The sequence below is a fragment of the Rhipicephalus microplus genome, chromosome X (assembly GCF_043290135.1).
Source record: "Rhipicephalus microplus isolate Deutch F79 chromosome X, USDA_Rmic, whole genome shotgun sequence".
In the NCBI taxonomy this organism is placed as follows: Eukaryota; Metazoa; Arthropoda; class Arachnida; order Ixodida; family Ixodidae; genus Rhipicephalus; species Rhipicephalus microplus.
In genome coordinates this window covers 138,962,326-138,985,150 of record NC_134710.1, presented here as the reverse complement: position 1 = coordinate 138,985,150, position 22,825 = coordinate 138,962,326, and the positions used below count along the sequence as shown (strand labels likewise).

The 22,825-nt window shown below is 48.3% G+C and overlaps 22 non-coding genes and 6 pseudogenes across 22 annotated transcripts; all 28 read left to right on the top strand.

The window, feature by feature from the left end:
- The first annotated feature begins 185 nt into the window (after positions 1 to 185).
- LOC142777677 (5S ribosomal RNA) lies at positions 186 to 304 on the top strand. Its single transcript, XR_012888313.1, has one exon. It is a non-coding gene; the product is annotated as a 5S ribosomal RNA (ribosomal RNA).
- A 701-nt stretch (positions 305 to 1,005) lies between these two features.
- On the top strand, positions 1,006 to 1,124 carry LOC142777704 (5S ribosomal RNA). Its single transcript, XR_012888341.1, has one exon. It is a non-coding gene; the product is annotated as a 5S ribosomal RNA (ribosomal RNA).
- Positions 1,125 to 1,822: 698 nt separating this feature from the next.
- LOC142777718 (5S ribosomal RNA) lies at positions 1,823 to 1,941 on the top strand (annotated as a pseudogene).
- A 688-nt stretch (positions 1,942 to 2,629) lies between these two features.
- On the top strand, positions 2,630 to 2,748 carry LOC142777636 (5S ribosomal RNA). Its single transcript, XR_012888272.1, has one exon. It is a non-coding gene; the product is annotated as a 5S ribosomal RNA (ribosomal RNA).
- A 680-nt stretch (positions 2,749 to 3,428) lies between these two features.
- Positions 3,429 to 3,547, top strand: LOC142777706 (5S ribosomal RNA; annotated as a pseudogene).
- Positions 3,548 to 4,227: 680 nt separating this feature from the next.
- Positions 4,228 to 4,346, top strand: LOC142777721 (5S ribosomal RNA; annotated as a pseudogene).
- Positions 4,347 to 5,037: 691 nt separating this feature from the next.
- LOC142777717 (5S ribosomal RNA) lies at positions 5,038 to 5,156 on the top strand (annotated as a pseudogene).
- Positions 5,157 to 5,847: 691 nt separating this feature from the next.
- Positions 5,848 to 5,966, top strand: LOC142777637 (5S ribosomal RNA). The gene has a single exon (XR_012888273.1). It is a non-coding gene; the product is annotated as a 5S ribosomal RNA (ribosomal RNA).
- A 686-nt stretch (positions 5,967 to 6,652) lies between these two features.
- Positions 6,653 to 6,771, top strand: LOC142777635 (5S ribosomal RNA). Its single transcript, XR_012888271.1, has one exon. It is a non-coding gene; the product is annotated as a 5S ribosomal RNA (ribosomal RNA).
- Positions 6,772 to 7,451: 680 nt separating this feature from the next.
- LOC142777712 (5S ribosomal RNA) lies at positions 7,452 to 7,570 on the top strand (annotated as a pseudogene).
- Positions 7,571 to 8,262: 692 nt separating this feature from the next.
- On the top strand, positions 8,263 to 8,381 carry LOC142777716 (5S ribosomal RNA; annotated as a pseudogene).
- A 691-nt stretch (positions 8,382 to 9,072) lies between these two features.
- LOC142777701 (5S ribosomal RNA) lies at positions 9,073 to 9,191 on the top strand. Its single transcript, XR_012888338.1, has one exon. It is a non-coding gene; the product is annotated as a 5S ribosomal RNA (ribosomal RNA).
- A 691-nt stretch (positions 9,192 to 9,882) lies between these two features.
- On the top strand, positions 9,883 to 10,001 carry LOC142777662 (5S ribosomal RNA). Its single transcript, XR_012888298.1, has one exon. It is a non-coding gene; the product is annotated as a 5S ribosomal RNA (ribosomal RNA).
- Positions 10,002 to 10,701: 700 nt separating this feature from the next.
- On the top strand, positions 10,702 to 10,820 carry LOC142777632 (5S ribosomal RNA). The gene has a single exon (XR_012888268.1). It is a non-coding gene; the product is annotated as a 5S ribosomal RNA (ribosomal RNA).
- Positions 10,821 to 11,522: 702 nt separating this feature from the next.
- Positions 11,523 to 11,641, top strand: LOC142777660 (5S ribosomal RNA). The gene has a single exon (XR_012888296.1). It is a non-coding gene; the product is annotated as a 5S ribosomal RNA (ribosomal RNA).
- A 695-nt stretch (positions 11,642 to 12,336) lies between these two features.
- On the top strand, positions 12,337 to 12,455 carry LOC142777630 (5S ribosomal RNA). Its single transcript, XR_012888266.1, has one exon. It is a non-coding gene; the product is annotated as a 5S ribosomal RNA (ribosomal RNA).
- Positions 12,456 to 13,150: 695 nt separating this feature from the next.
- LOC142777629 (5S ribosomal RNA) lies at positions 13,151 to 13,269 on the top strand. The gene has a single exon (XR_012888265.1). It is a non-coding gene; the product is annotated as a 5S ribosomal RNA (ribosomal RNA).
- A 700-nt stretch (positions 13,270 to 13,969) lies between these two features.
- On the top strand, positions 13,970 to 14,088 carry LOC142777654 (5S ribosomal RNA). Its single transcript, XR_012888290.1, has one exon. It is a non-coding gene; the product is annotated as a 5S ribosomal RNA (ribosomal RNA).
- Positions 14,089 to 14,791: 703 nt separating this feature from the next.
- On the top strand, positions 14,792 to 14,910 carry LOC142777659 (5S ribosomal RNA). The gene has a single exon (XR_012888295.1). It is a non-coding gene; the product is annotated as a 5S ribosomal RNA (ribosomal RNA).
- Positions 14,911 to 15,607: 697 nt separating this feature from the next.
- Positions 15,608 to 15,726, top strand: LOC142777628 (5S ribosomal RNA). The gene has a single exon (XR_012888264.1). It is a non-coding gene; the product is annotated as a 5S ribosomal RNA (ribosomal RNA).
- Positions 15,727 to 16,422: 696 nt separating this feature from the next.
- LOC142777627 (5S ribosomal RNA) lies at positions 16,423 to 16,541 on the top strand. Its single transcript, XR_012888263.1, has one exon. It is a non-coding gene; the product is annotated as a 5S ribosomal RNA (ribosomal RNA).
- Positions 16,542 to 17,238: 697 nt separating this feature from the next.
- On the top strand, positions 17,239 to 17,357 carry LOC142777626 (5S ribosomal RNA). Its single transcript, XR_012888262.1, has one exon. It is a non-coding gene; the product is annotated as a 5S ribosomal RNA (ribosomal RNA).
- A 697-nt stretch (positions 17,358 to 18,054) lies between these two features.
- LOC142777624 (5S ribosomal RNA) lies at positions 18,055 to 18,173 on the top strand. The gene has a single exon (XR_012888260.1). It is a non-coding gene; the product is annotated as a 5S ribosomal RNA (ribosomal RNA).
- A 698-nt stretch (positions 18,174 to 18,871) lies between these two features.
- Positions 18,872 to 18,990, top strand: LOC142777623 (5S ribosomal RNA). The gene has a single exon (XR_012888259.1). It is a non-coding gene; the product is annotated as a 5S ribosomal RNA (ribosomal RNA).
- Positions 18,991 to 19,687: 697 nt separating this feature from the next.
- LOC142777622 (5S ribosomal RNA) lies at positions 19,688 to 19,806 on the top strand. Its single transcript, XR_012888258.1, has one exon. It is a non-coding gene; the product is annotated as a 5S ribosomal RNA (ribosomal RNA).
- A 704-nt stretch (positions 19,807 to 20,510) lies between these two features.
- LOC142777621 (5S ribosomal RNA) lies at positions 20,511 to 20,629 on the top strand. The gene has a single exon (XR_012888257.1). It is a non-coding gene; the product is annotated as a 5S ribosomal RNA (ribosomal RNA).
- A 699-nt stretch (positions 20,630 to 21,328) lies between these two features.
- Positions 21,329 to 21,447, top strand: LOC142777620 (5S ribosomal RNA). Its single transcript, XR_012888256.1, has one exon. It is a non-coding gene; the product is annotated as a 5S ribosomal RNA (ribosomal RNA).
- A 696-nt stretch (positions 21,448 to 22,143) lies between these two features.
- Positions 22,144 to 22,262, top strand: LOC142777618 (5S ribosomal RNA). Its single transcript, XR_012888254.1, has one exon. It is a non-coding gene; the product is annotated as a 5S ribosomal RNA (ribosomal RNA).
- Positions 22,263 to 22,825: the final 563 nt, after the last annotated feature.

Sequence of the window (22,825 nt, the reverse complement as noted above, 5' to 3'; positions counted from 1 at the left end):
CTGGTGCGCCCCAGGGAAGGAACAGAGCAAGCTCTCTGCCGGAGAACAACAGACTTTATTGTCACGTACCTTCGAAGTTTTCTACCAGGATAATATAACACGCTGCATAAGCCGTTAACTGTAACTTGGAAAGATAGAAATCGCCTGTAGTTCGTTATAGGTTGTGTTGTAAAACGTAGATTTTCGCCATCGGCCATACCATGCTGAAAGCGCCGGTTCTCGTCCGATCACCGAAGCTAAGCTGCATTGGGCTCGGTCGGTACTTGGGAGGGAGACCACCTGGGAACACCGAGTGCTGATGGCATCTTCTTTTAGTTTTCGAAATTTCTCTTTTCTTATTGCAGAGAAGGAACGTAGGGAGAAGGAGAGAGTTGTTTAATTTGGCGACGTGTTTGGTTGCCCGTATCAATCGCGCACATGACCATACGTATATAGGCAATGAAAATTTGATTCGTGCGCACATGTGTTTAAATTTTGCATCCAGTGCGCGTGACATACTCTATTTTTTTTCAACGTCCCTTTATCTTTTATTTTATTTTTGTTCAAAGAAGGAACAGGGCGGGAGGTGGGGGGGGGGGGGGGGCGTGACTTGCGGGTCAGCATCCGAGTGCCTTAGCCACGAGACCACCGTGGCAGGTCACAATAGCAATAATGGGCATTCCAATATTCTTGGTTTATGTCGGTCCCTCGTGTGCCACTCAGTTATAAAAGTCGAAGCAACAGACGTTTGTTCAGTTACAGAAAATGTTTTATGAGCATGGCCGGTGGCGGCGGCCCGCAATTGCACACAGAGCTGTGCGTGAACGTTGGTGCGCCCGTGCTGGTGCGCCCCAGCGAAGGAACAGAGCAAGCTCTCTGCCGGAGAACAACAGACATTATTGTCACGTACCTTCGAAGTTTTCTACCAGGATAATATAACACGCTGCATAAGCCGTTAACTGTAACTTGAAAAGATAGAAATCGCCTGTAGTTCGTTATAGGTTGTGTTGTAAAACGCCGATTTTCGCCATCGGCCATACCATGCTGAATGCGCCGGTTCTCGTCCGATCACCGAAGCTAAGTAGCATTGGGCTCGGTCGGTACTTGGGAGGGAGACTACCTGGGAACACCGAGTGCTGATGGCATCTTCTTTTAGTTTTCGAAATTTCTCTTTTTTATTGCAGAGAAGGAACGTAGGGAGAAGGAGAGAGTTGTTTAATTTTGCGACGTGTTTGGTTGCCCGTATATATCGCGCACATGACCATACGTATATAGGCAATCAAAATTTGATTCGTGCGCACATGTGTTTAAATGTTGCAGCCAGTGCGCCTGACATACTCTATTTTTTTTCAACCTCCCTTTATCTTTTATTTTATTTTTGTTCAAAGAAGGAACAGGGCGGGGCGGGGGGGGGGGGGGGGCGTGACTTGCGGGTCAGCATACGAGTGCCTTAGCCACGAGACCACCGTGGCAGGTCACAATAGCATTAATGGGCTTTCCAATATTCCTGCTTTATGTCGGTCCCTCGTGTGCCACTCAGTTATAAAAGCCGACGCAACAGACGTTCGTTAAGTTACAGAAAATGACTTACGAGCATGGCCGGTGGCGGCGGCCCGCAATTGCACACAGAGCTGTGCGTGAACGTTGGTGCGCCCGTGCTGGTGCGCCCCAGCGAAGGAACAGAGCAAGCTCTCTGCCAGAGAACAACATACATTATTGTCACGTACCTTCGAAGTTTTCTACCAGGATAATATAACACGCTGCATAAGCCGTTAACTGTAACTTGGAAAGATAGAAATCGCCTGTAGTTCGTTATAGGTTGTGTTGTAAAACGTAGATTTTCGCCATCGGCCATACCATGCTGAATGCGCCGGTTCTCGTCCTATCACCAAAGCTAAGCAGCATTGGGCTCGGTCAGTACTTGGGAGGGAGACCACCTGGGAACAGCGAGTGCTAATGGCACCTTCTTTTACTTTTCGAAATTTCTCTTTTTTATTGCAGAGAAGGAACGTAGGGAGAAGGGGAGAGTTGTTTAATTTTGCGACGTGTTTGGTTGCCCGTATCAATCGCGTACATGACCATACGTATATAGGCAATCAAAATTTGATGCGTGCGCACATGTGGTTAAATGTTGCACCCAGTGCGCGTGACATACTCTATTTTTTTTTCAACCTCCCTTTATCTTTTATTTTATTTTTGTTCAAAGAAGGAACAGGGCGGGGGGGGGGGGTGACTTGCGGGTCAGCATCCGAGTGCCTTAGCCGCGAGACCACCGTGGCAGGTTACAATAGCATTAATGGGCATTCCAATATTCCTGCTTTATGTCGGTCCCTCGTGTGCCACTCAGTTATAAAAGCCGGCGCAACAGACGTTCGTTAAGTTACAGAAAATGACTTACGAGCATGGCCGGTGGCGGCGGCCCGCAATTGCACACAGAGCTGTGCGTGAACGTTGGTGCGCCCGTGCTGGTGCGGCCCAGCGAAGGAACAGAGCAAGCTCTCTGCCGGAGAACAACAGACATTATTGTCACGTACCTTCGAAGTTTTTTACCAGGATAATATAACACGCTGTATAAGCCGTGAACTGTAACTTGGAAAGATAGAAATCGCCTGTAGTTCATTATAGGTTGTGTTGTAAAATGTAGATTTTCGCCATCGGCCATACCATGCTGAATGCGCCGGTTCTCGTCCGATCACCGAAGCTAAGCAGCATTGGGCTCGGTGAGTACTTGGGAGGGAGACCACCTGGGAACACCGAGTGCTGATGGCACCTTCTTTTACTTTTCGAAATTTCTCTTTTTTATTGCAGAGAAGGAACGTAGGGAGGAGAGAGTTGTTTAATTTTGCGACGTGTTTGGTTGCCCGTATCAATCGCACACATGACCACACGATATAGGCAATCAAAATTTGATGCGTGCGCACATGTGGTTAAATGTTGCACCCAGTGCGCGTGACATACTCTATTTTTTTTCAACCTCCCTTTATCTTTTATTTTATTTTTGTTCAAAGAAGGAACAGGGCAGGGGGGCGGGACTTGCGGGTCAGCATCCGAGTGCCTTAGCCACAAGACCACCGTGGCAGGTTACAATAGAATTAATGGGCATTCCAATATTCCTGCTTTATGTCGGTTCCTCGTGTGCCACTCAGTTATAAAAGCCGACGCAACAGATGTTCGTTAAGTTACAGAAAATGACTTACGAGCATGGCCGGTGGCGGCGGCCCGCAATTGCACACAGAGCTGTGGGTGAACGTTGGTGCGCCCGTGCTGGTGCGCCCCAGCGAAGGAACAGAGCAAGCTCTCTGCCAGAGAACAACATACATTATTGTCACGTACCTTCGAAGATTTTTACCAGGATAATATAACACGCTGCATAAGCCGTTAACTGTAACTTGGAAAGATAGAAATCGCCTGTAGTTCGTTATAGGTTGTGTTGTAAAATGTAGATTTTCCCCATCGGACATACCATGCTGAATGCGCCGGTTCTCGTCCGATCACCGAAGCTAAGCAGCATTGGGCTCGGTGAGTACTTGGGAGGGAGACCACCTGGGAACACCGAGTGCTGATGGCACCTTCTTTTACTTTTCGAAATTTCTCTTTTTTATTGCAGAGAAGGAACGTAGGGAGGAGAGAGTTGTTTAATTTTGCGACGTGTTTGGTTGCCCGTATCAATCGCACACATGACCACACGATATAGGCAATCAAAATTTGATGCGTGCGCACATGTGGTTAAATGTTGCACCCAGTGCGCGTGACATACTCTATTTTTTTTCAACCTCCCTTTATCTTTTATTTTATTTTTGTTCAAAGAAGGAACAGGGCAGGGGGGCGGGACTTGCGGGTCAGCATCCGAGTGCCTTAGCCACAAGACCACCGTGGCAGGTTACAATAGAATTAATGGGCATTCCAATATTCCTGCTTTATGTCGGTTCCTCGTGTGCCACTCAGTTATAAAAGCCGACGCAACAGATGTTCGTTAAGTTACAGAAAATGACTTACGAGCATGGCCGGTGGCGGCGGCCCGCAATTGCACACAGAGCTGTGGGTGAACGTTGGTGCGCCCGTGCTGGTGCGCCCCAGCGAAGGAACAGAGCAAGCTCTCTGCCGGAGAACAACAGACATTATTGTCACGTACCTTCGAAGATTTTTACCAGGATAATATAACACGCTGCATAAGCCGTTAACTGTAACTTGGAAAGATAGAAATCGCCTGTAGTTCGTTATAGGTTGTGTTGTAAAATGTAGATTTTCCCCATCGGACATACCATGCTGAATGCGCAGGTTCTCGTCCGATCACCGAAGCTAAGCAGCGTTAGGCTCGGTCAGTACTTGGGAGGGAGACCACCTGGGAACACCGAGTGCTGATGGCACCTTCTTTTACTTTTCGAAATTTCTCTTTTTTATTGCAGAGAAGGAACGTAGGGAGAAGGAGAGAGTTGTTTAATTTTGCGACGTGTTTGGTTGCCCGTATCAATCGCGCACATGACCATACGTATATAGGCAATCAAAATTTGATGCGTGCGCACATGTGGTTAAATGTTGCACCCAGTGCGCGTGACATACTCTATTTTTTTTTCAACCTCCCTTTATCTTTTATTTTATTTTTGTTCAAAGAAGGAACAGGGCGGGGGGGGGGGGGCGTGACTTGCGGGTCAGCATCCGAGTGCCTTAGCCGCGAGACCACCGTGGCAGGTTACAATAGCATTAATGGGCATTCCAATATTCCTGCTTTATGTCGGTCCCTCGTGTGCCACTCAGTTATAAAAGCCGGCGCAACAGACGTTCGTTAAGTTACAGAAAATGACTTACGAGCATGGCCGGTGGCGGCGGCCCGCAATTGCACACAGAGCTGTGCGTGAACGTTGGTGCGCCCGTGCTGGTGCGCCCCAGCGAAGGAACAGAGCAAGCTCTCTGCCAGAGAACAACATACATTATTGTCACGTACCTTCGAAGTTTTCTACCAGGATAATATAACACGCTGCATAAGCCGTTAACTGTAACTTGGAAAGATAGAAATCGCCTGTAGTTCGTTATAGGTTGTGTTGTAAAACGTAGATTTTCGCCATCGGCCATACCATGCTGAATGCGCCGGTTCTCGTCCTATCACCAAAGCTAAGCAGCATTGGGCTCGGTCAGTACTTGGGAGGGAGACCACCTGGGAACAGCGAGTGCTAATGGCACCTTCTTTTACTTTTCGAAATTTCTCTTTTTTATTGCAGAGAAGGAACGTAGGGAGAAGGGGAGAGTTGTTTAATTTTGCGACGTGTTTGGTTGCCCGTATCAATCGCGTACATGACCATACGTATATAGGCAATCAAAATTTGATGCGTGCGCACATGTGGTTAAATGTTGCACCCAGTGCGCGTGACATACTCTATTTTTTTTTCAACCTCCCTTTATCTTTTATTTTATTTTTGTTCAAAGAGGGAACAGGGCGGGGGGGGGGGGGCGTGACTTGCGGGTCAGCATCCGAGTGCCTTAGCCACGAGACCACCGTGGCAGGTTACAATAGCATTAATGGGCATTCCAATATTCCTGCTTTATGTCGGTCCCTCGTGTGCCACTCAGTTATAAAAGCCGACGCAACAGACGTTCGTTAAGTTACAGAAAATGACTTACGAGCATGGCCGCTGGCGGCGGCCCGCAATTGCACACAGAGCTGTGCGTGAACGTTGGTGCGCCCGTGCTGGTGCGGCCCAGCGAAGGAACAGAGCAAGCTCTCTGCCGGAGAACAACAGACATTATTGTCACGTACCTTCGAAGTTTTTTACCAGGATAATATAACACGCTGCATAAGCCGTTAACTGTAACTTGGAAAGATAGAAATCGCCTGTAGTTCGTTATAGGTTGTGTTGTAAAATGTAGATTTTCGCCATCGGCCATACCATGCTGAATGCGCCGGTTCTCGTCTGATCACCGAAGCTAAGCAGCATTGGGCTCGGTCAGTACTTGGGAGGGAGACCACCTGGGAACACCGAGTGCTGATGGCACCTTCTTTTACTTTTCGAAATTTCTCTTTTTTATTGCAGAGAAGGAACGTAGGGAGAAGGAGAGAGTTGTTTAATTTTGCGACGTGTTTGGTTGCCCCTATCAATCGCGCACATGACCATACGTATATAGGCAATCAAAATTTGATGCGTGCGCACATGTGGTTAAATGTTGCACCCAGTGCGCGTGACATACTCTATTTTTTTTCAACCTCCCTTTATCTTTTATTTTATTTTTGTTCAAAGAAGGAACAGGGCGGGGGGGAGGTGTGACTTGCGGGTCAGCATCCGAGTGCCTTAGCCACGAGACCACCGTGGCAGGTTACAATAGCATTAATGGGCATTCCAATATTCCTGCTTTATGTTGTCCCTCGTGTGCCACTCAGTTATAAAAGCCGACGCAACAGACGTTCGTTAAGTTACAGAAAATGACTTACGAGCATGGCCGGTGGCGGCGGCCCGCAATTGCACACAGAGCTGTGCGTGAACGTTGGTGCGCCCGTGCTGGTGCGGCCCAGCGAAGGAACAGAGCAAGCTCTCTGCCGGAGAACAACAGACATTATTGTCACGTACCTTCGAAGGTTTTTACCAGGATAATATAACACGCTGCATAAGCCGTTAACTGTAACTTGAAAAGATAGAAATCGCCTGTAGTTCGTTATAGGTTGTGTTGTAAAACGTAGATTTTCGCCATCGGCCATACCATGCTGAATGCGCCGGTTCTCGTCCGATCACCGAAGCTAAGCAGCATTGGGCTCGGTGAGTACTTGGGAGGGAGACCACCTGGGAACACCGAGTGCTGATGGCACCTTCTTTTACTTTTCGAAATTTCTCTTTTTTATTGCAGAGAAGGAACGTAGGGAGGAGAGAGTTGTTTAATTTTGCGACGTGTTTGGTTGCCCGTATCAATCGCACACATGACCACACGATATAGGCAATCAAAATTTGATGCGTGCGCACATGTGGTTAAATGTTGCACCCAGTGCGCGTGACATACTCTATTTTTTTTCAACCTCCCTTTATCTTTTATTTTATTTTTGTTCAAAGAAGGAACAGGGCGGGGGGGCGGGACTTGCGGGTCAGCATCCGAGTGCCTTAGCCACAAGACCACCGTGGCAGGTTACAATAGAATTAATGGGCATTCCAATATTCCTGCTTTATGTCGGTCCCTCGTGTGCCACTCAGTTATAAAAGCCGGCGCAACAGACGTTCGTTAAGTTACAGAAAATGACTTACGAGCATGGCCGGTGGCGGCGGCCCGCAATTGCACACAGAGCTGTGCGTGAACGTTGGTGCGCCCGTGCTGGTGCGCCCCAGCGAAGGAACAGAGCAAGCTCTCTGCCAGAGAACAACATACATTATTGTCACGTACCTTCGAAGTTTTCTACCAGGATAATATAACACGCTGCATAAGCCGTTAACTGTAACTTGGAAAGATAGAAATCGCCTGTAGTTCGTTATAGGTTGTGTTGTAAAACGTAGATTTTCGCCATCGGCCATACCATGCTGAATGCGCCGGTTCTCGTCCTATCACCAAAGCTAAGCAGCATTGGGCTCGGTCAGTACTTGGGAGGGAGACCACCTGGGAACACCGAGTGCTGATGGCACCTTCTTTTACTTTTCGAAATTTCTCTTTTTTATTGCAGAGAAGGAACGTAGGGAGGAGAGAGTTGTTTAATTTTGCGACGTGTTTGGTTGCCCGTATCAATCGCGCACATGACCATACGTATATAGGCAATCAAAATTTGATGCGTGCGCACATGTGGTTAAATGTTGCACCCAGTGCGCGTGACATACTCTATTTTTTTTTCAACCTCCCTTTATCTTTTATTTTATTTTTGTTCAAAGAAGGAACAGGGCGGGGGGGGGGGGGGGGGCGTGACTTGCGGGTCAGCATCCGAGTGCCTTAGCCGCGAGACCACCGTGGCAGGTTACAATAGCATTAATGGGCATTCCAATATTCCTGCTTTATGTCGGTCCCTCGTGTGCCACTCAGTTATAAAAGCCGGCGCAACAGACGTTCGTTAAGTTACAGAAAATGACTTACGAGCATGGCCGGTGGCGGCGGCCCGCAATTGCACACAGAGCTGTGCGTGAACGTTGGTGCGCCCGTGCTGGTGCGCCCCAGCGAAGGAACAGAGCAAGCTCTCTGCCAGAGAACAACATACATTATTGTCACGTACCTTCGAAGTTTTCTACCAGGATAATATAACACGCTGCATAAGCCGTTAACTGTAACTTGGAAAGATAGAAATCGCCTGTAGTTCGTTATAGGTTGTGTTGTAAAACGTAGATTTTCGCCATCGGCCATACCATGCTGAATGCGCCGGTTCTCGTCCTATCACCAAAGCTAAGCAGCATTGGGCTCGGTCAGTACTTGGGAGGGAGACCACCTGGGAACAGCGAGTGCTAATGGCACCTTCTTTTACTTTTCGAAATTTCTCTTTTTTATTGCAGAGAAGGAACGTAGGGAGAAGGGGAGAGTTGTTTAATTTTGCGACGTGTTTGGTTGCCCCTATCAATCGCGCACATGACCATACGTATATAGGCAATCAAAATTTGATGCGTGCGCACATGTGGTTAAATGTTGCACCCAGTGCGCGTGACATACTCTATTTTTTTTCAACCTCCCTTTATCTTTTATTTTATTTTATTTTTGTTCAAAGAAGGAACAGGGCGGGGGGGAGGTGTGACTTGCGGGTCAGCATCCGAGTGCCTTAGCCACGAGACCACCGTGGCAGGTTACAATAGCATTAATGGGCATTCCAATATTCCTGCTTTATGTTGTCCCTCGTGTGCCACTCAGTTATAAAAGCCGACGCAACAGACGTTCGTTAAGTTACAGAAAATGACTTACGAGCATGGCCGGTGGCGGCGGCCCGCAATTGCACACAGAGCTGTGCGTGAACGTTGGTGCGCCCGTGCTGGTGCGGCCCAGCGAAGGAACAGAGCAAGCTCTCTGCCGGAGAACAACAGACATTATTGTCACGTACCTTCGAAGGTTTTTACCAGGATAATATAACACGCTGCATAAGCCGTTAACTGTAACTTGGAAAGATAGAAATCGCCTGTAGTTCGTTATAGGTTGTGTTGTAAAACGTAGATTTTCGCCATCGGCCATACCATGCTGAATGCGCCGGTTTTCGTCCTATCACCGAAGCTAAGCAGCATTGGGCTCGGTCAGTACTTAGGAGGGAGACCACCTGGGAACACCGAGTGCTGATGGCATCTTCTTTTAGTTTTCGAAATTTCTCTTTTTTATTGCAGAGAAGGAACGTAGGGAAAAGGAGAGAGTTGTTTAATTTTGCGACGTGTTTGGTTGCCCGTATCAATCGCGCACATGACCATACGTATATAGGCAATCAAAATTTGATTCGTGCGCACATGTGTTTAAATGTTCCATCCAGTGCGCGTGACATACTCTATTTTTTTTCAACCTCCCTTTATCTTTTATTTTATTTTTGTTCAAAGAAGGAACAGGGCGGGAGGGGGGGGGGCGTGATTTGCGGGTCAGCATCCGAGTGCCTTAGCCACGAGACCACCGTGGCAGGTCACAATAGCATTAATGGGCATTACAATATTCTTGGTTTATGTCGGTTCCTCGTGTGCCACTCAGTTATAAAAGTCGACGCAACAGACGTTTGTTAAGTTACAGAAAATGACTTACGAGCATGGCCGGTGGCGGCGGCCCGCAATTGCACATAGAGCTGTGCGTGAACGTTGGTGCGCCCGTGCTGGTGCGCCCCAGCGAAGGAACAGAGCAAGCTCTCTGCCGGAGAACAACAGACATTATTGTCACGTACCTTCGAAGTTTTTTACCAGGATAATATAACACGCTGCATAAGCCGTTAACGGTAACTTGAAAAGATAGAAATCGCTTGTAGTTCGTTATAGATTGTGTTGTAAAATGTCGATTTTCGCCATCTGCCATACCATGCTGAATGCGCCGGTTCTCGTCCGATCACCGAAGCTAAGCAGCATTGGGCTCGGTCAGTACTTGGGAGGGAGACCACCTGGGAACACCGAGTGCTGATGGCACCTTCTTTTACTTTTCGAAATTTCTCTTTTTTATTGCAGAGAAGGAACGTAGGGAGAAGGAGAGAGTTGTTTATTTTGCGACGTGTTTGGTTGCCCGTATCAATCGCGCACATGACCATACGTATATAGGCAATCAAAGCTTGATGCGTACGCACATGTGTTTAAATGTTGCACCCAGTGCGCGTGACATACTCTATTTTTTTTTCTCAACCTCCTTTTATCTTTTCTTTTATTTTTGTTCAAAGAAGGAACAGGGCGGGGGTGGGGGGTGGGGGGGGCGTGACTTGCGGGTCAGCATCCGAGTGCCTTTGCCACGAGACCACCGTGGCAGGTTACAATAGCATTAATGGGCATTCCAATATTCCTTCTTTATGTCGGTCCCTCGTGTGCCACTCAGTTATAAAAGCCGACGCAACAGACGTTCGTTAAGTTACAGAAAATGACTTACGAGCATGGCCGGTGGCGGCGGCCCGCAATTGCACACAGAGCTGTGCGTGAACGTTGGTGCGCCCGTGCTGGTGCGCCCCAGCGAAGGAACAGAGCAAGCTCTCGGCCGGAGAACAACAGACATTATTGTCACGTACCTTCGAAGTTTTTTACCAGGATAATATAACACGCTGCATAAGTCGTTAACGGTATCTTGAAAAGATAGAAATCGCTTGTAGTTCGTTATAGATTGTGTTGTAAAATGTCGATTTTCGCCATCGGCCATACCATGCTGAATGCGCCGGTTCTCGTCCGATCACCGAAGCTAAGCAGCATTGGGCTCGGTCAGTACTTGGGAGGGAGACCACCTGGGAACACCGAGTGCTGATGGCACCTTCTTTTACTTTTCGAAATTTCTCTTTTTTATTGCAGAGAAGGAACGTAGGGAGCAGGAGGGAGTTGTTTAATTTTGCGACGTGTTTGGTTGCCCGTATCAATCGCGCACATGACGATACGTATATAGGCAATCAAAATTTGATGCGTGCGCACATGTGTTTAAATGTTGCACCCAGTGCGCGTGACATACTCTATTTTTTTTTCTCAACCTCCCTTTATCTTTTCTTTTATTTTTGTTCAAAGAAGGAACAGGGCGGGGGTGGGGGGTGGGGGGGGGCGTGACTTGCGGGTCAGCATCCGAGTGCCTTTGCCACGAGACCACCGTGGCAGGTTACAATAGCATTAATGGGCATTCCAATATTCCTGCTTTATGTCGGTCCCTCGTGTGCCACTCAGTTATAAAAGCCGACGCAACAGACGTTCGTTAAGTTACAGAAAATGACTTACGAGCATGGCCGGTGGCGGCGGCCCGCAATTGCACACAGAGCTGTGCGTGAACGTTGGTGCGCCCGTGCTGGTGCGCTCCAGCGAAGGAACAGAGCAAGCTCTCTGCCGGAGAACAACAGACATTATTGTCACGTACCTTCGAAGTTTTTTACCAGGATAATATAACACGCTGCATAAGCCGTTAACGGTAACTTGAAAAGATAGAAATCGCTTGTAGTTCGTAATAGATTGTGTTGTAAAATGTCGATTTTCGCCATCGGCCATACCATGCTGAATGCGCCGGTTCTCGTCCGATCACCGAAGCTAAGCAGCATTGGGCTCGGTCAGTACTTGGGAGGGAGACTACCTGGGAACACCGAGTGCTGATGGCACCTTCTTTTACTTTTCGAAATTTCTCTTTTTTATTGCAGAGAAGGAACGTACGGAGAAGGAGAGAGTTGTTTAATTTTGCGACGTGTTTCGTTGCCCGTATCAATCGCGCACATGACCATACGTATATAGGCAATCAAAATTTGATGCGTGCGCACATGTGTTTAAATGTTGCACCCAGTGCGCGTGACATACTCAATTTTTTTTCTCAACCTCCCTTTATCTTTTCTTTTATTTTTGTTCAAAGAAGGAACAGGGCGGGGGTGGGGGGGGGGCGTGACTTGCGGGTCAGCATCCGAGTGCCTTTGCCACGAGACCACCGTGGCAGGTTACAATAGCATTATTGGGCATTCTAATATTCCTGGTTTTTATCGGTCCCTCGTGTGCCACTCAGTTATAAAAGCCGACGCAACAGACGTTCGTTAAGTTACAGAAAATGACTTACGAGCATGGCCGGTGGCGGCGGCCCGCAATTGCACACAGAACTGTGCGTGAACGTTGGTGCGCCCGTGCTGGTGCGCCCCAGCAAAGGAACAGAGCAAGCTCTCTGCCGGAGAACAACAGACATTATTGTCACGTACCTTCGAAGTTTTTTACCAGGATAATATAACACGCTGCATAAGCCGTTAATGGTAACTTGAAAAGATAGAAATCGCTTGTAGTTCGTTATAGATTGTGTTGTAAAATGTCGATTTTCGCCATCGGCCATACCATGCTGAATGCGCCGGTTCTCGTCCGATCACCGAAGCTAAGCAGCATTGGGCTCGGTCAGTACTTGGGAGGGAGACCACCTGGGAACACCGAGTGCTGATGGCACCTTCTTTTACTTTTCGAAATTTCTCCTTTTCATTGCAGAGAAGGAACGTAGGGAGAAGGAGAGAGTTGTTTAATTTTGCGACGTGTTTGGTTGCCCGTATCAATCGCGCACATGACCATACGTATATAGGCAATCAAAATTTGATGCGTGCGCACATGTGTTTAAATGTTGCACCCAGTGCGCGTGACATACTCTATTTTTTTTTCTCAACCTCCCTTTATCTTTTCTTTTATTTTTGTTCAAAGAAGGAACAGGGCGGGGGTGGGGGGGGGCGTGATTTGCGGGTCAGCATCCGAGTGCCTTTGCCACGAGACCACCGTGGCAGTTTACAATAGCATTAATGGGCATTCCAATATTCCTGCTTTATGTCGGTCCCTCGTGTGCCACTCAGTTATAAAAGCCGACGCAACAGACGTTCGTTAAGTTACAGAAAATGACTTACGAGCATGGCCGGTGGCGGCGGCCCGCAATTGCACACAGAGCTGTGCGTGAACGTTGGTGCGCCCGTGCTGGTGCGCCCCAGTGAAGGAACAGAGCAAGCTCTCTGCCGGAGAACAACAGACATTATTGTCACGTACCTTCGAAGTTTTTCACCAGGATAATATAACACGCTGCATAAGCCGTTAACGGTAACTTGAAAAGATAGAAATCGCTTGTAGTTCGTTATAGATTGTGTTGTAAAATGTCGATTTTCGCCATCGGCCATACCATGCTGAATGCGCCGGTTCTCGTCCGATCACCGAAGCTAAGCAGCATTGGGCTCGGTCAGTACTTGGGAGGGAGACCACCTGGGAACACCGAGTGCTGATGGCACCTTCTTTTACTTTTCGAAATTTCTCTTTTTTATTGCAGAGAAGGAACGTAGGGAGAAGGAGAGAGTTGTTTATTTTGCGACGTGTTTGGTTGCACGTATCAATCGCGCACATGACCATACGTATATAGGCAATCAAAACTTGATGCGTACGCACATGTGTTTAAATGTTGCACCCAGTGCGCGTGACATACTCTATTTTTTTTCTCAACCTCCCTTTATCTTTTCTTTTATTTTTGTTCAAAGAAGGAACAGGGCGGGGGTGGGGGGGTGGGGGGGGCGTGTCTTGCGGGTCAGCATCCGAGTGCCTTTGCCACGAGACCACCGTGGCAGGTTACAATAGCATTAATGCGCATTCCAATATTCCTGCTTTATGTCGGTCCCTCGTGTGCCACTCAGTTATAAAAGCCGACGCAACAGACGTTCGTTAAGTTACAGAAAATGACTTACGAGCATGGCCGGTGGCGGCGGCCCGCAATTGCACACAGAGCTGTGCGTGAACGTTGGTGCGCCCGTGCTGGTGCGCCCCAGCGAAGGAACAGAGCAAGCTCTCTGCCCGAGAACAACAGACATTATTGTCACGTACCTTCGAAGTTTTTTACCAGGATAATATAACACGCTGCATAAGCCGTTAACGGTAACTTGAAAAGATAGAAATCACTTGTAGTTCGTTATAGATTGTGTTGTAAAATGCCGATTTTCGCCATCGGCCATACCATGCTGAATTCGCCGGTTCTCGTCCGATCACCGAAGCTAAGCAGCATTGGGCTCGGTCAGTACTTGGGAGGGAGACCACCTGGGAACACCGAGTGCTGATGGCACCTTCTTTTACTTTTCGAAATTTCTCTTTTTTATTGCAGAGAAGGAACGTAGGGAGAAGGAGAGAGTTGTTTATTTTGCGACGTGTTTGGTTGCCCGTATCAATCGCGCACATGACCATACGTATATAGGCAATCAAAATTTGATGCGTGCGCACATGTGTTTAAATGTTGCACCCAGTGCGCGTGACATACTCTATTTTTTTTTCTCAACCTCCCTTTATCTTTTCTTTTATTTTTGTTCAAAGAAGGAACAGGGCGGGGGTGGGGGGGTGGGGGGGGGGCGTGACGTGCGGGTCAGCATCCGAGTGCCTTTGCCACGAGACCACCGTGGCAGTTTACAATAGCATTAATGGGCATTCCAATATTCCTGCTTTATGTCGGTCCCTCGTGTGCCACTCAGTTATAAAAGCCGACGCAACAGACGTTCGTTAAGTTACAGAAAATGACTTACGAGCATGGCCGGTGGCGGCGGCCCGCAATTGCACACAGAGCTGTGCGTGAACGTTGGTGCGCCCGTGCTGGTGCGCCCCAGCGAAGGAACAGAGCAAGCTCTCTGCCGGAGAACAACAGACATTATTGTCACGTACCTTCGAAGTTTTTCACCAGGATAATATAACACGCTGCATAAGCCGTTAACGGTAACTTGAAAAGATAGAAATCACTTGTAGTTCGTTATAGATTGTGTTGTAAAATGTCGATTTTCGCCATCGGCCATACCATGCTGAATGCGCCGGTTCTCGTCCGATCACCGAAGCTAAGCAGCATTGGGCTCGGTCAGTACTTGGGAGGGAGACTACCTGGGAACACCGAGTGCTGATGGCACCTTCTTTTACTTTTCGAAATTTCTCTTTTTTATTGCAGAGAAGGAACGTAGGGAGAAGGAGAGAGTTGTTTAATTTTGCGACGTGTTTGGTTGCCCGTATCAATCGCGCACATGACCATACGTATATAGGCAATCAAAATTTGATGCGTGCGCACATGTGTTTAAATGTTGCACCCAGTGCGCGTGACATACTCTATTTTTTTTTCTCAACCTCCCTTTATCTTTTCTTTTATTTTTGTTCAAAGAAGGAACAGGGCGGGGGTGGGGGGGGGGGCGTGACTTGCGGGTCAGCATCCGAGTGCCTTTGCCACGAGACCACCGTGGCAGGTTACAATAGCATTAATGGGCATTCCAATATTCCTGCTTTATGTCGGTCCCTCGTGTGCCACTCAGTTATAAAAGCCGACGCAACAGACGTTCGTTAAGTTACAGAAAATGACTTACGAGCATGGCCGGTGGCGGCGGCCCGCAATTGCACACAGAGCTGTGCGTGAACGTTGGTGCGCCCGTGCTGGTGCGCCCCAGCGAAGGAACAGAGCAAGCTCTCTGCCGGAGAACAACAGACATTATTGTCACGTACCTTCGAAATTTTTTACCAGGATAATATAACACGCTGCATGAGCCGTTAACGGTAACTTGAAAAGATAGAAATCGCTTGCAGTTCGTTATAGATTGTGTTGTAAAATGTCGATTTTCGCCATCGGCCATACCATGCTGAATGCGCCGGTTCTCGTCCGATCACCGAAGCTAAGCAGCATTGGGCTCGGTCAGTACTTGGGAGGGAGACCACCTGGGAACACCGAGTGCTGATGGCACCTTCTTTTACTTTTCGAAATTTCTCTTTTTTATTGCAGAGAAGGAACGTAGGGAGAAGGAGAGAGTTGTTTAATTTTGCGACGTGTTTGGTTGCCCGTATCAATCGCGCACATGACCTTACGTATATAGGCAATCAAAATTTGATGCGTGCGCACATGTGTTTAAATGTTGCACCCAGTGCGCGTGACATACTCTATTTTTTTTTCTCAACCTTCCTTTATCTTTTCTTTTATTTTTGTTCAAAGAAGGAACAGGGCGGGGGTGGGGGGGGGGCGTGACTTGCGGGTCAGCATCCGAGTGCCTTTGCCACGAGACCACCGTGGCAGGTTACAATAGCATTAATGGGCATTCCAATATTCCTGCTTTATGTCGGTCCCTCGTGTGCCACTCAGTTATAAAAGCCGACGCAACAGACGTTCGTTAAGTTACAGAAAATGACTTACGAGCATGGCCGGTGGCGGCGGCCCGCAATTGCACACAGAGCTGTGCGTGAACGTTGGTGCGCCCGTGCTGGTGCGCCCCAGCGAAGGAACAGAGCAAGCTCTCTGCCGGAGAACAACAGACATTATTGTCACGTACCTTCGAAGTTTTTTACCAGGATAATATAACACGCTGCATAAGCCGTTAACGGTAACTTGAAAAGATAGAAATCGCTTGCAGTTCGTTATAGATTGTGTTGTAAAATGTCGATTTTCGCCATCGGCCATACCATGCTGAATGCGCCGGTTCTCGTCCGATCACCGAAGCTAAGCAGCATTGGGCTCGGTCAGTACTTGGGAGGGAGACCACCTGGGAACACCGAGTGCTGATGGCACCTTCTTTTACTTTTCGAAATTTCTCTTTTTTATTGCAGAGAAGGAACGTAGGGAGAAGGAGAGAGTTGTTTAATTTTGCGACGTGTTTGGTTGCCCGTATCAATCGCGCACATGACCTTACGTATATAGGCAATCAAAATTTGATGCGTGCGCACATGTGTTTAAATGTTGCACCCAGTGCGCGTGACATACTCTATTTTTTTTCTCATCCTTCCTTTATCTTTTCTTTTATTTTTGTTCAAAGAAGGAACAGGGCGGGGGTGGGGGGGGGGGGCGTGACTTGCGGGTCAGCATCCGAGTGCCTTTGCCACGAGACCACCGTGGCAGGTTACAATAGCATTAATGGGCATTCCAATATTCCTGCTTTATGTCGGTCCCTCGTGTGCCACTCAGTTATAAAAGCCGACGCAACAGACGTTCGTTAAGTTACAGAAAATGACTTACGAGCATGGCCGGTGGCGGCGGCCCGCAATTGCACACAGAGCTGTGCGTGAACGTTGGTGCGCCCGTGCTGGTGCGCCCCAGCGAAGGAACAGAGCAAGCTCTCTGCCGGAGAACAACAGACATTATTGTCACGTACCTTCGAAGTTTTTTACCAGGATAATATAACACGCTGCATAAGCCGTTAACGGTAACTTGAAAAGATAGAAATCGCTTGCAGTTCGTTATAGATTGTGTTGTAAAATGTCGATTTTCGCCATCGGCCATACCATGCTGAATGCGCCGGTTCTCGTCCGATCACCGAAGCTAAGCAGCATTGGGCTCGGTCAGTACTTGGGAGGGAGACCACCTGGGAACACCGAGTGCTGATGGCACCTTCTTTTACTTTTCGAAATTTCTCTTTTTTATTGCAGAGAAGGAACGTAGGGAGAAGGAGAGAGTTGTTTCATTTTGCGACGTGTTTGGTTGCCCGTATCAATCGCGCACATGACCTTACGTATATAGGCAATCAAAATTTGATGCGTGCGCACATGTGTTTAAATGTTGCACCCAGTGCGCGTGACATACTCTATTTTTTTTTCTCATCCTTCCTTTATCTTTTCTTTTATTTTTGTTCAAAGAAGGAACAGGGCGGGGGTGGGGGGGGGGGCGTGACTTGCGGGTCAGCATCCGAGTGCCTTTGCCACGAGACCACCGTGGCAGGTTACAATAGCATTAATGGGCATTCCAATATTCCTGCTTTATGTCGGTCCCTCGTGTGCCACTCAGTTATAAAAGCCGACGCAACAGACGTTCGTTAAGTTACAGAAAATGACTTACGAGCATGGCCGGTGGCGGCGGCCCGCAATTGCACACAGAGCTGTGCGTGAACGTTGGTGCGCCCGTGCTGGTGCGCCCCAGCGAAGGAACAGAGCAAGCTCTCTGCCGGAGAACAACAGACATTATTGTCACGTACCTTCGAAGTTTTTTACCAGGATAATATAACACGCTGCATAAGCCGTTAGCGGTAACTTGAAAAGATAGAAATCGCTTGCAGTTCGTTATAGATTGTGTTGTAAAATGTCGATTTTCGCCATCGGCCATACCATGCTGAATGCGCCGGTTCTCGTCCGATCACCGAAGCTAAGCAGCATTGGGCTCGGTCAGTACTTGGGAGGGAGACCACCTGGGAACACCGAGTGCTGATGGCACCTTCTTTTACTTTTCGAAATTTCTCTTTTTTATTGCAGAGAAGGAACGTAGGGAGAAGGAGAGAGTTGTTTAATTTTGCGACGTGTTTGGTTGCCCGTATCAATCGCGCACATGACCTTACGTATATAGGCAATCAAAATTTGATGCGTGCGCACATGTGTTTAAATGTTGCACCCAGTGCGCGTGACATACTCTATTTTTTTTTCTCAACCTTCCTTTATCTTTTCTTTTATTTTTGTTCAAAGAAGGAACAGGGCGGGGGTGGGGGGGGGGGGCGTGACTTGCGGGTCAGCATCCGAGTGCCTTTGCCACGAGACCACCGTGGCAGGTTACAATAGCATTAATGGGCATTCCAATATTCCTGCTTTATGTCGGTCCCTCGTGTGCCACTCAGTTATAAAAGCCGACGCAACAGACGTTCGTTAAGTTACAGAAAATGACTTACGAGCATGGCCGGTGGCGGCGGCCCGCAATTGCACACAGAGCTGTGCGTGAACGTTGGTGCGCCCGTGCTGGTGCGCCCCAGCGAAGGAACAGAGCAAGCTCTCTGCCGGAGAACAACAGACATTATTGTCACGTACCTTCGAAGTTTTTTACCAGGATAATATAACACGCTGCATAAGCCGTTAACGGTAACTTGAAAAGATAGAAATCGCTTGCAGTTCGTTATAGATTGTGTTGTAAAATGTCGATTTTCGCCATCGGCCATACCATGCTGAATGCGCCGGTTCTCGTCCGATCACCGAAGCTAAGCAGCATTGGGCTCGGTCAGTACTTGGGAGGGAGACCACCTGGGAACACCGAGTGCTGATGGCACCTTCTTTTACTTTTCGAAATTTCTCTTTTTTATTGCAGAGAAGGAACGTAGGGAGAAGGAGAGAGTTGTTTAATTTTGCGACGTGTTTGGTTGCCCGTATCAATCGCGCACATGACCTTACGTATATAGGCAATCAAAATTTGATGCGTGCGCACATGTGTTTAAATGTTGCACCCAGTGCGCGTGACATACTCTATTTTTTTTCTCAACCTTCCTTTATCTTTTCTTTTATTTTTGTTCAAAGAAGGAACAGGGCGGGGGTGGGGGGGGGGGGCGTGACTTGCGGGTCAGCATCCGAGTGCCTTTGCCACGAGACCACCGTGGCAGGTTACAATAGCATTAATGGGCATTCCAATATTCCTGCTTTATGTCGGTCCCTCGTGTGCCACTCAGTTATAAAAGCCGACGCAACAGACGTTCGTTAAGTTACAGAAAATGACTTACGAGCATGGCCGGTGGCGGCGGCCCGCAATTGCACACAGAGCTGTGCGTGAACGTTGGTGCGCCCGTGCCGGTGCGCCCCAGCGAAGGAACAGAGCAAGCTCTCTGCCGGAGAACAACAGACATTATTGTCACGTACCTTCGAAGTTTTTTACCAGGATAATATAACACGCTGCATAAGCCGTTAACGGTAACTTGAAAAGATAGAAATCGCTTGCAGTTCGTTATAGATTGTGTTGTAAAATGTCGATTTTCGCCATCGGCCATACCATGCTGAATGCGCCGGTTCTCGTCCGATCACCGAAGCTAAGCAGCATTGGGCTCGGTCAGTACTTGGGAGGGAGACCACCTGGGAACACCGAGTGCTGATGGCACCTTCTTTTACTTTTCGAAATTTCTCTTTTTTATTGCAGAGAAGGAACGTAGGGAGAAGGAGAGAGTTGTTTAATTTTGCGACGTGTTTGGTTGCCCGTATCAATCGCGCACATGACCTTACGTATATAGGCAATCAAAATTTGATGCGTGCGCACATGTGTTTAAATGTTGCACCCAGTGCGCGTGACATACTCTATTTTTTTTTCTCATCCTTCCTTTATCTTTTCTTTTATTTTTGTTCAAAGAAGGAACAGGGCGGGGGTGGGGGGGGGGGGGGGGGGCGTGACTTGCGGGTCAGCATCCGAGTGCCTTTGCCACGAGACCACCGTGGCAGGTTACAATAGCATTAATGGGCATTCCAATATTCCTGCTTTATGTCGGTCCCTCGTGTGCCACTCAGTTATAAAAGCCGACGCAACAGACGTTCGTTAAGTTACAGAAAATGACTTACGAGCATGGCCGGTGGCGGCGGCCCGCAATTGCACACAGAGCTGTGCGTGAACGTTGGTGCGCCCGTGCTGGTGCGCCCCAGCGAAGGAACAGAGCAAGCTCTCTGCCGGAGAACAACAGACATTATTGTCACGTACCTTCGAAGTTTTTTACCAGGATAATATAACACGCTGCATAAGCCGTTAACGGTAACTTGAAAAGATAGAAATCGCTTGCAGTTCGTTATAGATTGTGTTGTAAAATGTCGATTTTCGCCATCGGCCATACCATGCTGAATGCGCCGGTTCTCGTCCGATCACCGAAGCTAAGCAGCATTGGGCTCGGTCAGTACTTGGGAGGGAGACCACCTGGGAACACCGAGTGCTGATGGCACCTTCTTTTACTTTTCGAAATTTCTCTTTTTTATTGCAGAGAAGGAACGTAGGGAGAAGGAGAGAGTTGTTTAATTTTGCGACGTGTTTGGTTGCCCGTATCAATCGCGCACATGACCTTACGTATATAGGCAATCAAAATTTGATGCGTGCGCACATGTGTTTAAATGTTGCACCCAGTGCGCGTGACATACTCTATTTTTTTTTTCTCAACCTTCCTTTATCTTTTCTTTTATTTTTGTTCAAAGAAGGAACAGGGCGGGGGTGGGGGGGGGGGGCGTGACTTGCGGGTCAGCATCCGAGTGCCTTTGCCACGAGACCACCGTGGCAGGTTACAATAGCATTAATGGGCATTCCAATATTCCTGCTTTATGTCGGTCCCTCGTGTGCCACTCAGTTATAAAAGCCGACGCAACAGACGTTCGTTAAGTTACAGAAAATGACTTACGAGCATGGCCGGTGGCGGCGGCCCGCAATTGCACACAGAGCTGTGCGTGAACGTTGGTGCGCCCGTGCTGGTGCGCCCCAGCGAAGGAACAGAGCAAGCTCTCTGCCGGAGAACAACAGACATTATTGTCACGTACCTTCGAAGTTTTTTACCAGGATAATATAACACGCTGCATAAGCCGTTAACGGTAACTTGAAAAGATAGAAATCGCTTGCAGTTCGTTATAGATTGTGTTGTAAAATGTCGATTTTCGCCATCGGCCATACCATGCTGAATGCGCCGGTTCTCGTCCGATCACCGAAGCTAAGCAGCATTGGGCTCGGTCAGTACTTGGGAGGGAGACCACCTGGGAACACCGAGTGCTGATGGCACCTTCTTTTACTTTTCGAAATTTCTCTTTTTTATTGCAGAGAAGGAACGTAGGGAGAAGGAGAGAGTTGTTTAATTTTGCGACGTGTTTGGTTGCCCGTATCAATCGCGCACATGACCTTACGTATATAGGCAATCAAAATTTGATGCGTGCGCACATGTGTTTAAATGTTGCACCCAGTGCGCGTGACATCCTCTATTTTTTTTTCTCAACCTTCCTTTATCTTTTCTTTTATTTTTGTTCAAAGAAGGAACAGGGCGGGGGGGGGGGGGGGGCGTGACTTGCGGGTCAGCATCCGAGTGCCTTTGCCACGAGACCACCGTGGCAGGTTACAATAGCATTAATGGGCATTCCAATATTCCTGCTTTATGTCGGTCCCTCGTGTGCCACTCAGTTATAAAAGCCGACGCAACAGACGTTCGTTAAGTTACAGAAAATGACTTACGAGCATGGCCGGTGGCGGCGGCCCGCAATTGCACACAGAGCTGTGCGTGAACGTTGGTGCGCCCGTGCCGGTGCGCCCCAGCGAAGGAACAGAGCAAGCTCTCTGCCGGAGAACAACAGACATTATTGTCACGTACCTTCGAAGTTTTTTACCAGGATAATATAACACGCTGCATAAGCCGTTAACGGTAACTTGAAAAGATAGAAATCGCTTGCAGTTCGTTATAGATTGTGTTGTAAAATGTCGATTTTCGCCATCGGCCATACCATGCTGAATGCGCCGGTTCTCGTCCGATCACCGAAGCTAAGCAGCATTGGGCTCGGTCAGTACTTGGGAGGGAGACCACCTGGGAACACCGAGTGCTGATGGCACCTTCTTTTACTTTTCGAAATTTCTCTTTTTTATTGCAGAGAAGGAACGTAGGGAGAAGGAGAGAGTTGTTTAATTTTGCGACGTGTTTGGTTGCCCGTATCAATCGCGCACATGACCTTACGTATATAGGCAATCAAAATTTGATGCGTGCGCACATGTGTTTAAATGTTGCACCCAGTGCGCGTGACATACTCTATTTTTTTTTCTCATCCTTCCTTTATCTTTTCTTTTATTTTTGTTCAAAGAAGGAACAGGGCGGGGGTGGGGGGGGGCGTGACTTGCGGGTCAGCATCCGAGTGCCTTTGCCACGAGACCACCGTGGCAGGTTACAATAGCATTAATGGGCATTCCAATATTCCTGCTTTATGTCGGTCCCTCGTGTGCCACTCAGTTATAAAAGCCGACGCAACAGACGTTCGTTAAGTTACAGAAAATGACTTACGAGCATGGCCGGTGGCGGCGGCCCGCAATTGCACACAGAGCTGTGCGTGAACGTTGGTGCGCCCGTGCTGGTGCGCCCCAGCGAAGGAACAGAGCAAGCTCTCTGCCGGAGAACAACAGA